At 38.8% G+C, this 18,553-nt stretch overlaps 1 protein-coding gene across 1 annotated transcript in view; it reads right to left on the reverse strand.

The window, feature by feature from the left end:
* Positions 1 to 18,553, reverse strand: part of GPR156 (G protein-coupled receptor 156) — a 101,541-nt gene that overhangs the window by 66,375 nt on the left and 16,613 nt on the right. The window lies entirely within an intron of this gene.

An 18,553-nucleotide genomic window follows, 5' to 3' on the forward strand; every position in this document is an offset into this window, starting at 1 on the left:
ACTTCCTATGTCCACTCAGCTGGGGGCACAGGAGAATATATGAGCCCTTTGCCAATCGTTTCCCGCTTGTTTTTAAACAGTTAGACTACTAGAAGAAGTGAGGTAGGCCACTTGGGTAATAGGGGGAGAAACTGAGGACGTTAGGGATGTCCTCAGAGTGAGCAACTGGACAGAGGATGGCGTTATTTCCCTCAGAAGATGCTCACAATGTGAATACTGTGATAAAGAGAAGCTCTACCTTGCAGAACAAAAGTAGAAATACAGAAAGACTCAGTTTAGCCCCAGCAGAAAAGGTAGGCAGGTCCCTAATTCTTTAAAGCATTCTATCACTTAATACAGAAAACAGATTTGAAATTTTACCAGTGGAAATTTATAAGAGGATATCACTCTTTTAAAATAGTTTAGCACACCTTTCTTTTATTGTGGAGAAAAATTGGAAGAGGAAAAAATATCAATTATTATTTCAATTGCCACAGAACATAGAATTTCTGTTTAAGCCAGAACAGTAGTGACAGGTGTAGAATGCTATCTTTGGATTCTGCGTGCTTAAGCATGAACAATATAGCACCAGGTGCTGCCGACTCATTGGCCTCTCCTATGGTCCTGAATTATTTACCAGGTTCATTATAGTGAAATCCCAAGAGAACTAACAGCTACTATCTCCTGTCAAGACATTTAAATTCTTGTGCAGTCTAGTCAGATTACTGAATGCAAAATTAAGAAGTAAATATAAAAACATGACTATTTGCATCCTAATCTAATTGATACTGCTAAAAAGACCTTTTGTTCTTTTTCTTCTATTTAAAGTTAGACATCTCCTATTGTGCCTTATAGCATAAGAGTAATATTGTAATCTTTAGTGAAGCCTGTACTACATGATGGGTTTGAAGGTATATTTTTCCTATATTTCCCTTTTTAAATTTTTTAAATGTTTTTTATTGATTTCAGAGAGAGGAAGGGAGGGAGAAAGAGAGATAAAAACAACAATGATAAAAGAGAATCATTGATTGGCTGCCTCCTGCATGCCCCCTACTGGGGATTGAGCCTGCAACCTGGGAATGTGCCCCGACCAGGAATCGAATCATGACCTCCTGGTTCATGGGTCGATGCTCAATCACTGAGCAGCACTGGCTGGACTTCCCTTTTAATCATATTGGCAAATAAATACACTTATATTTGAACCATTATCAAGTCCATGTTTGTGAATCCTTAAATCAGATTGAAATAAATGAACCAAACTATATCAAGTTGATGGTATAACCACATAGAGAAGAATTATTTTAAATAACAATAACTTGATTATATATCCTAAGGACAAAAAAGACCCACAAAGAAATCTTAAACTGAATTAAGTAGATACTGTTCCTAGTTTATATATATGAATCCACACATATAAGAATCTATTAGAGAAAGCAAATAAGTAATTATATTTATGTCATTGGGAACTAAGATTTTCAAAGGCAGAGAAAAGAGATACACACATAAAATAAGTTAAAAAAAAGTTCAACCTTTAATATCAGTGGGAAATGGCAGTATGAACTCAGAATATTTAAAAAACACATTCATATTTCCCAGCCTGTTAGCTGAGGCTTGGAAATAATTATAACCCAGGAACAATAAACACTCCAAGTGTTCAGATTGTGGTCTTTAAAGAAACATTTCACTAAAATAAATTCGCTTTCTTTAGCAAAATGGACAATTTATGGAGCTGGAAATATACAACATGAACTGGGACATCTTGTCATACGAGAAAATAAAAGAGTATCAGAGCAGAGTCATGTCAAAATGACACAGGTGTCAACTGCCTCCCACTAGCCAATGACAGGATAATTTCAGCATCAAAAATAATAATAACTGTAGTACACCGAAACATACATGGCACATAGTAGGCACTCAATAAATGCTTATTGAATGAATGAATGAATTTAGCATTGTAGGTATTAACAGGCTATTGTTGAGGGTGTGATCTACAACACTGACTTAGTGGCTCCTCCAGAAGGACACGTGGTATAATTTCTCTTCCTTTCAAATATCAGGAAAAGTTAACTTTTTTCTGGAACATTTGTATCTCATGCATAGTGTGTTTCTCCCTTTTCATTTTCTTTCTTTCCTTCCTTCTTTCTTTCTTTCTTTTTTTTTTTTTTTTTTTTTTTTTTTTTTTTGCTTGCTGGGAAGATCTCCTTATGTCTTTATTTTTCTTCCCACTACATATTTTATAGTAAAAGCAGAAGAAAGGAGTACAGTTGGAATAATAGGTATGTTTCCACCCAATGTGAGCAAACAGATACATTATTTGAAGTCCCACAACCTCAGGGTACCCACTAAGAAAGATAAGACAGAGCCACAGGCAAATGCATAAAAAATGTATCTATTCAAACCACCACCACCAACAGCATCGTACTAGATGTTCACTAAGGTTCCTTCTGGCACCAATGTTGTCTGAGGCAATAGTTCTCTGCTAACTATACTAATGTAGGCAGCAGATACACAGATAATGATAAACAACAGGGAATGTAAAATGCATTTTTAATTACCTTTGAATGCACTGTGTTATGTTCTGATAGTAGATTTACAAACATCCTGAATATGGGTCACGTATACTAATAGTAAATTCACTTCTATTCTCTGTGCATACACTGCTTTTCATGGGGGCAGCAAGCAGGGCAAAGGGGACACAGTCTCCCTAAGACCATCTGCCACAGAGATCCTCAGTCCAGAAGATGGCCAACAGTTGTAAATACTTTCTAAGAGAGCGTGGGCATGAGATTAGGGTGGGGAAATTTTGCATATCTAGGAAAAGCTAGTTCAGCCAGGGAAAGAAGGTGAAGTTACAGATATGGTAGAGTTGGAAGAAACCTTGGATATCATAAAGTCCAATCTCTTCATTTTATGGATTGGAAAATACCCCCACAGAGGTTGAGAGGCTCAGGATCATACTGTGAGTGTAGGAATAAAACCTGGGTCTCCCAAGTTCAGTGCTCTTTCTATAATACTTTAAAAGACCTTTAAAAGAAGTTATGGTTGTTATTGCACACATTTGGGACAGTGGGGCAGAGGCCTGGGCTTGGGGTCATAAGGGTAACTAACAGCTTAGGGCTTGGTTAGTAGTCTGTGGAGGAGGTCCCAGGGAGATAAGAAACACAGTGGAAGGGGAAAGAATATTCTCTTGGGAGAGTTTAAGCTTTGAAACTTGTACATTTTCTCCCTAATGATGTAAAGTAGACTGAATTTATCTGTTTCTCAGAACTTCAGATTTGCCTTCAGATGAAAGAGGGGGAGGTGATAAAAGTTTCCTTTTAAAGCCTTTGAAGTGCCTCCAATTGAGGTCTCTGCAGACTTTCAAGGTTTCTGAATAACCATCCCAAGGACCCTGAGGCAGGGCCCCCTCAGGAATTCTTGATTCACCAAAGGGAAGAGCAGGGGAAGAGAGGTGGCTGCTCCAAACACATCCTTCGGGAACTTTAGAAGCAGAATGGAGTCATTGTTGTCCCTTGGCAGGGGTGGGAGGTGGTGGTGTGGGGGGAAGGAGAGTAGACTTCATGCACTCCCTTAGGCTTTGAGATCTTTGGGTTTTGTATGAATTCTTGAACTATACCACCATTCTTTCCTAATCCCCATGTTCAAAGCCTCTCTCCTCCTACGCTTCCCAGCACACTGTCAGTGATCTTCCCACAATCTGGGGAACATTTTGCTCAACATTATACAAGGCTGTACACTACCTCTTAGCTTCATATTGTAACTTTTCTTCTACTAAACCTGACTTCTCCCTTTGCTATACAGTGTTTAAATTTTTCTGGTTGCTTGGTAGAATTATACTGAATCAGACTGGCTATTGGATTGGGTCCCCCAGGGAATCTGAGAAACAGTGTAAATAATAAGTTTAACCATAAACAGTAGTCAACTGAATATAGAGCACATCCTGAACACAGGGCTAATTTAGCCCTCCGTGCCCATACTTGGAATTTGGGTTCACCTCACATATCCTAGAACCATTGGGTGTAATGAGTGGCACTGAAAGGGACAAAGCTGAGGCTGAATTTAAATCTCAGAGACATCATTTTCTGTGTCTTTGGTTAGTTACTTAACTTCTCCATTTCTTACGTGTCTCCTCAATGAAGTCAAGATAATACTGCCTGCATCTCATAGGTTTTGTTGGTGATTAAATCATAGTATGCATAGGATGTATGCAAATGTAATCTACACATACCGGTACTAAATCATCAATAAGTATCAGTGTCTTTCATTTCTGAGCTATAGAAGGGTCATCTGTACAGGAGACTTGGGGCATATAACTGAGATTATCCATCTTGTTTCCTTAAATTTCCTAACAGAATCTCAAGTTCTGAGTCATTAATGTATCTTTTAACATGAAGAACAATGTTCTCTATACTATATTCAAAATCAGATTTTGTAAGAATAATGAATTTTAGATCCCAATGGTAGGGACCATGTTCATTAATTCAATAAATATTGATTGATCAACTACTATGTGCCAATCACTATGCTAAGAGCTAGGGATGCAGCAGGGAACAAGTCAACATGGTGTTGCCTAGTACCTAGCACAATGCCTGACACGACGTAGGTGATCAATACCTATTTGTTGAAGTGGACTCAGAGACATTTAGAAAACATGTAGAATAGGAGTCCTAGACTCCTAGGAATGATCCTCAAAACTGTCTAGATCAGTGATGGCGAGCCTTTTGAGCTCGGCGTGTCAGAATTTTGAAAAATCCTAACTTAACTCTGGTGCCGTGTCACATATACAAATTTTTTGATATTTGCAACCATAGTAAAACAAAGATTTATATTTTTTATATTTATTTTATATATTTAAATGCCATTTAACAAAGAAAAATCAACCAAAAAAATGAGTTCACATGTCACCTCTGACACGCGTGTCATAAGTTCGCCATCACTGGTCTAGATACTCTTATCACTCAGGAGAAACCAGAGGTTTGATCCATGAAGGAGGGCTGGATTATCTTTCTCTGATACACTGAGAGGATCTCCGGCTTTCTGAGCCTAAACTGATGTGTTTTGCTGACTCACAGATATAAGTTCACACAACCACACAAACTGGGCTGTCAGTCACTACTTCCTTATAGACGGATCCTAGAAATCTGTTAGTATTCTACACTGTTGCCAGGACTGGAGTTGGGAGTTTAAAAACAAAACAAAACAGCAACATACTAAAACCCTTACCAACATCCCAGAATTGCATTGTTACCTAAAAGCACTTAGGTGCTATTATGCAAATTGATTTCCATAAAAACCAGTCACAAATGTCAATTAGTGATCATTAATATGCAATAAAATTCTAATTTGAAAACTATTAAGAGCCAAGAATGAATTCCACTTGGCTGCCCTCCTTTGATGAGAACTGCTGTGAAGAGCTCTATGCTGTTATTCAGTGAAACAGTAAGGTGTCACCACAAATCAAGCGCCAGGCACCAGAAGGACCAGAGAGAATGAGCATTTGAAGGTTTGAGAGGCTGATTTGGACAGCTCCAGTTCTATGCTGCTACAGCTGAGATCTCTGTCCTGTGGGGTACTCAGAACATAGGTTGAGTGAATTCATTAATATCTCTCTTGCAAACAGATCCACGATGATACCGAGCAATCTTTTAAAGGACATTTGTGAGAGTGCCACACCGCTGGGAAAAGGTAAATAAAACTTAGTTCCTGAGGGCCAGTCTGTTCAGGAGACTGAATGCTCTACTCTTCAAAGGATGAGAGATCCAAGGGCCTTAGAATTACGGGACTCCTGGTCAGAATTTTTATAAGTGAACTTACATGCTGTGTCTCTAAATTCCAATTTTAGTTGGACATAGGATTTCTCTAAACTGTTGCTCACTGTTGTTGTGCAACCCAAGACACTTGTGTGAGAGCAATTCAGGCTCTTTGAGGATAAAGATGAGAAATATCAGCTATCAGTATTGTCCTTACCAAACTGTCCTAAACTTGCTCTGGAAGCAAGGGGTAGAGAATAGGCTTTTCTAAGTATAGTTTAACACAATGGCTATCAAACTTTACTGCACATCAGAATCACCTCCAGAGTTCTGATTCAGTAGAGCCTGAGAATTTGCATTTCTTGTAAGTCCCTAGGTCAGGGGTGGGCAACCTTTTGGTGAGTGCGTGCCAAAACCAGCAAAATATCTGACTCAAAATTCTTCTGCGTGCCAACCCTAATTTTTTGAGAACATGTTACACCTACTTGACATCTCTTAAGGTGTACATTTGTGAAGAACCTTGAAGAAATAATAAAATTCATTCGAGCAACAAAAATACAGTATATGATGATGAAAAATACATTTATTTTTTAATGTATACATGTACACTGATAGTACAACAGAAAACTTGATGACTCTGTTTGATATTATCAGTGGGACTTTTGCTACTGCATCACTGATGACAGAGATTTTACATCAGGTTTATATTTCGTGACCTTCAGAGATATGCATGAGCTACTACTTTCATCCATCAGGCTACTCCTATTATGAGACTTAACAAAATTCACCACTGAGAACAAAGATTCACAAGTGTATGTGGATGAAAACATGGAGAGTAACGCTGTTGCAAAGTTTTTTAAACAGAAAAAATCTTCTGGAATGGCATTCAAAGTCCTCAATAGTTCGTTTTCAACACTATTGAAATTGCTCTTCCCCTCTCTCATCAACCCATTTCTATGGTCTTTAAGATAACTTGTTATGTAAAATTATTTATTTATCTAAGATGCACCTACACTGAATTTATCTGAAAAATAATAAAAGTCGATATTAAGAAGAAAATTGTGAATGGAAGATTATAAGAGAGGGTTTCACGTGCCAGCAAAAGTTACTGGCGTGCCATGTTTGGCACGCGTGCCAGGGGTTGCCCACCCCTGCCCTAGGTGATGCTGCAGCTGCTTATCTAGGAATCATTCCAGGAGCACCCCAGTCCAGCTAAATGAAATATAGGGCTTTCACCAAAGTTTAAGCCACACAAACCATTGGAATACTGCTTTTTATTATAAGCTGCTGTGATGAGGCTCATGCACATGCTTATAGGCCAGATCATTTGAATTATTCATTAGAAATTAATTTCAGAGAAATACTCTTGAGAAATTGGACACTTAAGAACATCACTCAATTTTTTTTTCCACTCTTGAAAGCATGATTCATAAATATTGCTTTTTGGACGTGAGATACTGATGGAAGTTATAGATCTTATCCTGAAAAACATATACATATGTAATATTTTTTTAAAAATATATTTTATTGGTTTTTTACAGAGAGGAAGGGAGAGGGATAGAGAGTTAGGAACATCGATGAGAGACATATATTGATCAGCTGCCTCCTGCACACACCCTACTGGGGATGTGCCCGCAACCAAGGTACATGCCCTTGACCGGAATCGAACCTGGGACCCTTCAGTCCGCAGGTCGACGCTCTACCCACTGAGCTAAACCGGTAAGGGCACATATGTAATATTTGACATAGAAAAACAAGAGGGGGGAATCACAGGCTACCCATCAACACCTCCCTATAAATCCAATTCCAAGTGAAGAGGTTCATTTCAAACCACAACTCAGCTTAAACCGGGGATTTAAATATTTTTAATTAAGTTTTTCTCTTAAAGCAAATATTTCTTCATGGCTACCCACTAATAAAGAATGGTAAAGATGGTAAGATGATAAACACTATGACAAACTCTGTCACCAATTAAATCATTTTATTAATCATTTTGGCAGAGAGATCCAAGATGGTGGTGGAATAGGTGGGAAATTACACTCACCTCCTCCCACAAAACTGCAGTTACAACTAAAATATAGAACAATCAACCTGGATAACCAACTGAAGACTTGGTTATAAACCTTATAACCAAGGATGTACAGAAGAAGCCACATAGAGACTGGTGGGAGAAGTGCATACGCAAAAAGGTTTGGTCCTGCTCCCACAGGTGGGGGCTGAAAATCTGGAAGGATATCTTGAGTGCAAAAATTTCCCCTGAGGAATAAAGGGTCTCAACTCACATAGGGCTTTGGAACTGGGAAGAAGCACCCAAATATATCAGGCTATGAAAATCAGCCCCTGATTCTGTCTGCCAGGGAGAGGTGGGAGTCTGCACCCAGGTACCCTCTTATAGGGCCAACACACAAAATCTCACGCTCAGCTCTGGCCAAGGAAGGGAGGAATAGACTAGAGTCGTTTGAGGACCAACTGGGGTTTGTGGCTCTGGGGAGAGAGTTGACAGGACAGCTGCCAGGGTCCCTATGCTGAGTCCCTCTCCTACACAGCAGGCGTCATCTTTCTTGGGTGGAGCACTCCCCTACAAATGCAACAGCTTGGGGAAATGTAATATCTCCACCTTCTCAACTTCCTATTGTACACCTTGTGGAGTTCATGCCCTGCAGAGGAGTCAGCTGCCTGGTCCTGGGGTATAGAGATCCCGGCAGACTCAGGGCGGGGAAGGTCAGTGAGGGAGATTTGTGGCTCTGTGACAGGGAACATCTCTCTTCCTTCCTGTGAGCCTGACCTGTGCCTCTCCCTCATGGGAGATCCACTAGCCCCATCTTTCCAAATTCTGGCAGCCCTGCCCTGCCAAGCTTAGGCTCTCCAGGAGGTCCAGGCAAAATCTGGGACAGACTAAGTTGTATGGCCCTAGGACTGAGGCCATTTCTCCCTCACAAGCCAGTGCAGAGTCCTCCCTTCACACGACCAAATCCTGGTCTGTTAGGGTCCAACAAACTCTGCTGACCTCACCCCCATGTAGCAGAGACCCTTCCCTACTACAAAGATCTGCAGGCACCCAGCTGGTGACAGCTAGCTTGGTGTACTCTGAGACTTTCACTAAGTGGCCTCAGTCTGAACCCAGCACTGACACCGACTTTAAGCCTGTAACAGTCTGGTGAACACTCACCCCTACCTGGTGAATCACTGAGAATATACTTCATGCAACTCAAGTACCACCAGAGGCTCTTTCAGTGACTGAGCCTAATAGGCAGTGGCAGATGGAGGCAGGTGGAGGCAGGTGGAGGAAGGCATAGGTGGATATCTAGGTGCCTTTGGTCTTTTGCTAACCTTCCCCCAGGCTTGGTGCTGGTGGAAGCTGGACTTGGTGCACAGCTTGGTCCTTCCTACACACAATTAGTCCCAGCAGAGGAGTCCACAAACTGTGGATTGTAGAGAGCATAGAGAGTCCCAAGCAAGATGAACCCAAAGAAGCCCATATCAAGTCACATCATAATTAAAGTAGCACAGGTTAAAGACAAAAGGAGAATCTTAAAAGTAGCAAGAGAAAGGCAGTTAGTTACCTACAAGAAAGCTCCCATAAGACTGTCAGCTGATTTCTCAACAGAAATATTTCAGGACAGAAGAAACTGGCATGAAATATTCAAAGTGATGAAAAGCAGGACCTACAACCAAGACTACTTTTCCCAGAAAGGCTAGCATTTAAAACTGAAGGAGAAATAAAGAGCTTCCCAGAAAAGAAAAACTAAAGAAGAAAGAAAGAAAAAAAAGAACAGAGTCATAGTAGGTGATTCTAACATCCCATTGACATTGATGAATAGTACTTTCAGAAAGAAAATCAACAAGGAAACAGTGGCCTTATGTGACACACTAGATCAGATGGATTTAATAGATGTCTTCAGAGTATTTCATCTCAAAGCAGCAAAATATAAATTCTTTTCTAGTACACACGGGACATATTCTGGAATAGGCCACATGTTATGACACAAAACACGGTTCAACAAGTTAAGAAGATTAAAAAGATATCAAACACCTCTGATCATAGTGATATGAAACTTAAAATTAATCACAAGAAGAAAAAAACAAACACAAAGACATGGAGGCTAAATAACATGTTACTAAACAATGAATGGGTTATCAATGAGATAGTGAAGAAATCAAAAGACACTGTGAAACAACTTAAAATGAGAACACTACAACCCCAAATCGATGGGACACAGCAAAAGCAGTTCTAACAGGAAAATTCATAGTATTACCTTGTACTATGAATTTATAGTATTCATAGGCCTACCTCAAGAAACAAGAAAAGTCTCAAATAAACAATCTAACTTTACAGCTAAAGGAACTAAAAGAGAACAGCAAACAAAGTCCTAAGTGAGTAGAGGGAAGAAAATAATAAAGAGTCTAAAAAAATTATAAAAGATCAATGAAACCAAGAGCTGGTTCTTTGAAAAAATAAACAAGATTAACAAATATTTAACCAGACCCATCAAGAAAAAAAAAAGAGAGAGAACCCACATAAATAAAATCAGAAATGAAAGAGGAGAAGTAACAACTAACACCCCAGAAATACAAAGGATTATGAGGAAATATGAACAACTATATGTCAACAAATTGAATAATCTGGAAGAAATGCATAAATTCCAAGAAACATAAACTCTCCAAAAACTGAATCAAGAAGAAACAGAAATTCTGAACAGACAGATTAACACTGGTTAAATTGAAGAGGTAACCCAAACCTCCCAACAAACATAGTCTTAGACTGGATGGCTTCACAGGATAATTTTACCAAACCTTTAAAGAACTAACACCTATTCTTCTCAGACTATTCAAAAAAATTCAAGAGGAGGGAGGACTCCCAAGCTCCTTTTATGAGGCCAGCTTTAACCTAACTCCAAAACCAGATAAAGACACTACCAAGAAAGAATATGATAGACTAATTCCCAGATAAACATAAATGCAAAAATCCTCAACAAAATAACAGCAAATAGAATCCAGCATTAAAAAGATCATATGCCATGATCAAGTGGAATTTATTCTGGGGATGCAAAGTTGGTATACTATCCGCAAATCAATTAATGTGATACATCACATAAATACATGAAGGATAAAAATCATACGATCATCCCTGACCAGTTTGGCTCAGTGGATAGAGCGTCAGCCTGTGGACTGAAAGGTCCCAGGTTCGATTCCAGTCAAAGGCAATGTACCTTGGTTGCGGGCACATCCCCAGTAGGAGGTGTGTGCAGGAGGCAGCTGATCAATATATGTCTCTCATCGATGTTCCTAACTCTCTATCCTTCTACCTTCCTCTCTGTAAAAAATCAATAAAATATATTTTTAAAAATCATACAATCATATCAACAGATGCAAAGAAAGCTTTGACAAAACCCAGCACCTCTTTATAACAAACACTCCCAGCAAAGTGGAACTACAGGGAATGTATCTCAAGATAATAAAGGCTATATACGACAAACCCACAGCTAACATACTCAAGGAGGATAAACTAAAAGCATTTCCCTTAAGATCAGAAACAAGGCATGGATGTCTGCTTTCAACACTCTTATTTAACATAGTACTGAAAGTCCTAGCCATAGCAATCAGACAAGAAGAAGAAATAAAAATCATCCAAATTGGAAAAGAAGTAAAACTGTCCTTATTTACAGATGACAGATACTGTATATAGAGACCCTAAAGATTCCACCAAAAACTACTGGAACTGATAAGTGAATTCAGTAAAGTAGCAGGATACAAAATAAATATCTAGAAATCAGTTGCATTTTTTATACACCAATAATGAAGTATCAGAAAGGGAAATTAAAAAAAGAATCCCATTTAAAATTGAACCCCAATAAACCCACACACCTAGAAGTAAATTTAACTAGGAGGTAAAAGATCTGTATTGGAAAAATTAAAAGCATTGAAGAAATTGAAAAAGCTACAGATAAATAGAAGCATATACTGTGCTCATGGCTAGGAAGAATTAACATTGCTAAAATGTCCATACTATCAAAAGCAATCTATAGATAGTCAATAATACTGGAATAGTCAATAATACTATGTATGGTGCCAGTTGGTTACTGAAAACATCAGGGGCACACTTTGTAAGTTATATGATGGTCTAACCCAGTGGTCGGCAAACTGCGGCTCGCGAGCCACATGCGGCTCTTTGGCCCCTTGAGTGTGGCTCTTCCACAAAATACCACGTGCGGGCATGCATGTACAGTGCGATTGAAACTTCATGGCCCATGCACAGAAGTCGGTATTTAGACTCTAACCCATATGCTATACACCTAAAACAAATAAAAAATAATATTTAATGTAGCCTGGCTAGCGTGCCGCAGTGGTTGAGCATCAAGCTATGAACTAGGAGGTCATGGTTCAATTCCCCAGTTGGAACATATGTCTGGGTTGCGGCTCGATCCTCAGTGGGGGTTGTGCAGGAGGCAGCTAATCAATGATTTTCTCTCATCATTGATCACTCTCTCTCTCCCCCCTCCCTTCCTCTCTGAAATAAACAAAAATATATTTAAAATAATAATAATAATATTGAATGTAAACTGCAATTGAAAAATATTTTTAATTAAAAATAAAAATAAAGGGATTTTTAGACTGTAAAAATATTTTCATAACCATCTTTAATGTTTATTCTTTAGCTCAATGTCATTTAATTGGAATATTATATTTATTAAGATAATTTCTGACATAAATGAGTTAAAAATCTAGTATGCTACTGTTCATTTTATTTTTCCAACCTGTTCTATGTTCTTTTTCTTGTATTTTTACTCTAATTTTTCTACCTTTTAGCATTTTAAAAACAGCTCTATTGAGGTATAAATTACATGTAATAAACTGCATATATTTAAAGGGTCAATATGGTAAGTTTCAATATATGTATATACCTGTAAAATCATTCTTCCACTCAAAATAATGAACAAGTATTGATAGCCCTCTAACTTTGTTCCTGCACATTTCCCCATGTGTTTTAGAATGAGGTTATCAATTTCTATAAGAAGGTCACCTGGGATTTTGAGATTGCATTGAATCTTTAGATCAATTAGGGGAGAACTGATATCTTAATATTAAATCCTGTAAATCATTGTCTATAAGCAAATGCCAAAGACTAGGTAGCCTATAAACAAAATAAATTTATTTCTCACAGTTCTGGAGGCTGGAAGTGCAAGATCATGGTGCCAGCATGGTTGAGTTCTTGTGAGAGCCCTCTTCCAGTTTTCAGATGGCTAACTTGTTGTACCCTCACATAATGGAAAGAGTGCTACTACATTCTCTGGCCTCTTCTTATAAGGGCACTCACCCCATTCACCCTCATGACCTAGTACTTCTCAAAGGGCCTGCCTCCAAACACTGCAGACTAGATTTCAACATATGAATTTGGGGGTGGATGCAAACATTCACTTCATAGCACCCATGAACAATGTACATCTCTCCCTTTTTTTAGGTCTTTGTTAATTTCTCTCAGAAAGGTTTTATAGTTTTTAGTGTATGGGTCTTACATAATTTTTAATCAAATTATCCCTAAGTATTTCATATTTGTTATATTATAAATTTTTTTACTTTCAATTTTGAATGTTGAACAATCAATATGCACAATTGATGTTTGTATATATATATGTATATATATATATATATACATATATATATATATATATGTATATATTGTGTTTTGAAACCTTGCTACACTCATTCATTAGTTCTAATAGCTTTTCTGTAGATTCCATTGAATATTTTATATAGATTATCAGCTGACTTTAAAATAAAGACAGTTTTACTTCTTCCTTTTCAAAATGGATGCAGTTGATTTTTTTCTTACCTTATTGCATCTAGGACCTCCAGGACAATGTTGAATAGAATTAGTGAGAGTGAACATCCTTGTCTTGTTCTTAATCTTAGGGGGAAAGTGTTTGGTCTTTCACTATTTTTTTAAAATATATATTTTTATTGATTTCAGAGAGGAAGGGAAAGAGAAATATCAATGATGAGGGAGAATCATTCATTAGTTGCCTCCTGCACATCCCCTCCTGGGGGTCAAGCCTGAAAACCGGGCATGTGCCCTTGACCAGAATCAAACCCGGGACCCTTCAGTCCACAGACTGACATTCTATCTACAGAGCCAAACTGGCTAGGGCGAGGTCTTTCACTATCTACACTAATAAAAGACAAAGATGCTAATTGACCATACCTTCGCTACACCCAAGCCACGCCCACCAGCCAATCAGAGCAACTTTATGCAAATTAACCCAACCAAGATGGCGGCTGGCTGCCATGGCGCTGGGGCAAGCAGGAGGCTTGGTTGCCTGGGCTATGGAGGAAGCCAAGCTTCCCGCTTGCCCTGAGCCGGCTGTGGCCTCCACTCATGGCAACAAAGTTTCAATTATAGAGGACAAATAAATCCCAGACACCTACTTCCAGCCAGCCTCCACTGGGAGCTTGGGTGGCTGGGGGCCGTGGCCAGCCTGCAAACAGCCATCAGCCCCTCACCCAGGCTGGCCACACCCTCATGGGGTGAGGGTCCCTGCTGGAGGGCTTGCCCAGCCTGCAAACAGCCATCAGCCACTCACCCAGGCTGACCAGGCACCCAAGGGGGACCCCCCCCACCCTGAAGGGGCTGTGGCCAGCCTGCAAACAGCCATCAGCCCCTCACCCAGGCTGGCCAGGCACTCCTATATAATAAAAGGGTAATATGCAAATTGACCCTAACAGTAGAATAACTGGGAATGACTGGTCACTATGACACACACTGACCACCAGGGGGCAGATGCTCAATGCAGGAGATGCCCCCTGGTGGTCAGTGTGCTCCCACAGGGGGAGCTCTTCTCAGCCACAAGCCAGGCTGATGGCTGCCAATACAGTGGTGGTAGTGGGAGCCTCTCCTGCCTCCTCAGCAGTGCTAAGGATGTCCGACTGCACTTAGGTCTGCTCCCCGCTGGCAAGCGGACATCCCCCGAGGGCTCCCGGGCTGCCAGAGGGATGTCTGACTGCGAGCTTAGGCCCAATCTCCCAGGGAGCGGGCCTAAGCCAGCAGGTGGTCATCCCCCGAGGGGTCCCAGACTTCGAGAGTGCATAGGACGGGCTGAGGGACCCCCCCCAAGTGCACAAATTTTTGTGCACTGGGCCTCTAGTTAAATATAATGTTAGATGCAGATTTTCCATAGATTCCTGTTATCAAGTTAAGAACATTTTGTTTTATTACTATTTTTTTCTTTAAGGGATCTGGGCTTTTACATTATCTAATATTCTTGAATGAGTTTGGTACTTTGTGTCTTTCAAGGAATTTGTTCCTTTCATCTAATTTGATGGGATTACTATAATAAAGCTATTTATAATATCTGTAGAATTTGTAGGGATGTCATCTTTTAAATTCATGATATTAGTCTGTGTATGCCCTTTTTTTTCTATATATTTCAATCCCTGAGTTTCCTAAACCCATGCTTATATTAATACTTTCTGTATTAGTCAGTGTTCTCTAAAGAAATAAAACCAATAGGATGTGTGTTATACACTAGATAGATAAATAGATAGATAGGGAAGGAGACAGATTGATTTATTATAAGGACTTGGTTCATGTGCTTATGGAGGCTAAGTCCCAACATTTGCAGTCAGCAAGCCTGAGATTTAGGAGAGCCAGTGATATAGTTCCATGAGTGTTGATGGTGTAAGTCCAGCTTGAAAGTCAAAAGTCTCAAGACCCAAGAAGAGCCAATGTTTCAGTCTGAGTCCAAAGGCATAAACAACCAATGCCTTGTTTCAAGTAGCTAGAGAGGAGGGTCTGCCCTGTTTTTACCCAGATCAGTCTGGCTAGATTTTATTGATCTTATTGATATTCTTAATCAATCAGAAATTGCTTTCATTAATCCTCTCTACTGTATTTTTATCTGTTTTATTCATTTCTGCTGATATTTGGTATTCCTGTCTTCTGCTTGCTTTGGATCTCATTTGCTCTTTTTTTCTAGTTTCTTAGGATGGAGGCTCCGGATATTGATTTGAGACTTTTTTTCTTATAAGCCCTTAGCACTATAAATTTCCAAATAAAGCTTTTGATACATAACTTTTCATTTTCATTCAGTCCAAAATAATTTCTAATTTCCTTTTCATTTCTCTTCAGTTCATGAGCTACTGTGAAGTACAGTGTTTAGTTTCCAAATATTTGAATATTTCTGTTATTGATTTCTTCATTGATTCCTTCGTGGTCAATAACATTTTTTGTATGTCTTGAATCCTTTTTAAATGTATTGAGAATTGTTTTATGGTTCAAGAAATGGTCTACCTTGATAAATGTTCCATGTGTAATAAAAAGGAATGCATTAACCAATGGACATAAGACACTGGGGGGTAGGGGAGGCCAGGGGATTGTCAAGGGCAGGGAAAAAAGGAGACATATGTAATACTCTTTGTAATACTTTAAGCAATAAAACAATAAAAAAAAACACAGTTTAAATCCTGAAAGAAAAAAAAAAGGAATGCATATTTTGTTGCTGATGGGGTTGGTGCTCTAAAAAGATCAATGAGGTCAAGCTAATTGATTGTGTTGGTTTCTTCTTCTATGGCCTTAATTATTTTCTGTGTTATTATAGCTATTACTGAGAAAAATCTAATAAAATTGTGGACTACAATCACGGATTTGTCTATTTCTCCCTGAAGTTATGTCATTTCTACTTTATACATTTTGAACTTCTGTTATTAGGTGCACATATGTTTAATATTGTTAGGTCTTTCTGATAAATTGACTACTTTATCATTATTATCTTCTTTATCCATGGTAATAGTCTTTGCTTTGCAATCTACCTTATCTAATATTGCTATTCAGCTATATTTTGATTATCAGTGTTAGCATGATAAATCTTTTCCATCCTTTTTTTAAAATCTATTTGTCTCTTTTTAAAAATCCTCACCCAGGATATATTTATTGTTGATCAGTTCCCTCTCATATGCACCCTAACTGAGGATTGAACCCAAAACCCAGTTTAGTGACCTGACTGGGAATTGAACCTGCAACCTTTTTGGTGCATGGGACAATGGTCTAACCAACTGAGCCACCCGGCTTTACATATACTTAATAGGTAAAGTGTGTTTCTTTTACATAGCATGTAGTTGGTTTTGCTTTTTAATCCTATCTGGCAATTCTTGCCTTTTAGCTGAAGTGTTGAAATCATTTACATCTAAAGTGGTTATTGGTGTATTTAGGTTTAAGTGTATTATATTGCTACTAGTGGCCCGGTGCATGGATTCATGCACATTGAAAGGAAATTAATTAGAAGAAAGATTCACACAGTAATTATGTTACTGCAAAAAAATTACATGTCAAAATAGTATATATAATATAGGATTATAAAATTAAAACACACGTGCATTTGGTGCCAGCAAGAGCTTTATATATCGCGCATGTGTGTGTCAATGTTTACTTTTAAATTGCCAGTGCGCGTCATATGTATCGGCCAGTCAGTCAGTAGGACGGTCAGATGGATGTATGGTCAGTCACTTAGCCTTTTATATAGATAGATATATAGATAGATAGATTTTGTAATTTATCTCATCTTTTATTTTCTCCCTTCTTTCTGCTTTCTCTTAGGTGAATTAGGTATTTTTATGATTTCATATTATCTCTTTGTTGGCTTATTGGTTATCCTTAGTTGTGCTATTTGTGTTATCATTGTCCATTTCCTTTACCTATGTTATAAATCCCACAATACATGTTTTCATTTTTCTTTAACTCGTCAATTATATTTAAAAGAGGTTTAAAAGTAAGAAAAATCTTACATATTTTCTCATGTAGTCACCATGCCTGATGCAGCTCTCTCCAATACTCTTTCCTACAAACTCCAACTGCCTTGGCCTCCCTAGACTTGGAACTGTCTTTTTAACTCAAGGAGTTTGAATTCTTTCTTTTTGCACCATATTCTGAAAATTGTACCCTGGTATACCTGCTTTTCTTTTGTTTCACTGAATATCTGAAACCATGTCTTAAAAATATAAAGGCTCTGGATCATTTTCTTTTCTCCAGTGAATATGTTCTTTGCTTCTGCTAAGGTGTTAGGATAAAAACAATTACTTTAATCCAATCAGTGACTCATCTGATTAGATTTCAATATTTTGTAAGACCAGGTCTATTTCTGTGCTAACTCCCTTGGGTATAGTCCTTTCAGGTCCCAGATGAAAGCTTAGGGTGTTTGTCTTAGTCTGGATCCTCCAGAGAAACAGCACTGACTTTTTATATAAAGAGATTTATTATAAGGTTTTGGCTCATGTAATTATGAAGGCTGAGAAGCCCCGTGATCTGCCATCTGCAAGCTGCAGACTCAAGAAAATGATGGTGTAGTTCAGAGGCCCAACAACCAGACAGCGGATGGAGTAGATGCCAGGCTGAGTCTGAAGGCCTGAGAACCAAGAGCTCCAAGGACAGGAGAAAATCAAGGTCCCAGCTCAACACTCAGGGAGAGAAATTTCAACCTCTCACTGCCTCTTTGTTCTTTCAGCCTCTCAGCAGATTGGATCATGTGCACCCACATTGGGAAGGGCCAACTGCTTTACTCAGCTCACCAATTCAAATCTCTTCCAGAAACAGCCTCGCAGATACACCCCAAATAATGTTGAACCAGATATCTGGATATCCTATGGCACACTCAACATATAAAATTAACCATCACAGTGCTTTTCAGCCCTTTTCACCTTGGTGGACTCTACACTCTAATTTCTCTCTCTCCATCACAATAAGACTGCAAGTTGCTCTCATTTGCTCCTTGGCTATTTAGCACCTGCTTTCTGTTTGGCGTTTTTACCTCTCGATCTGCGCTACTTATAAATTAGTG

This window comes from Myotis myotis, unplaced genomic scaffold (assembly GCF_014108235.1).
Source record: "Myotis myotis isolate mMyoMyo1 unplaced genomic scaffold, mMyoMyo1.p scaffold_m19_p_2, whole genome shotgun sequence".
Taxonomy (NCBI): domain Eukaryota; kingdom Metazoa; phylum Chordata; class Mammalia; order Chiroptera; family Vespertilionidae; genus Myotis; species Myotis myotis.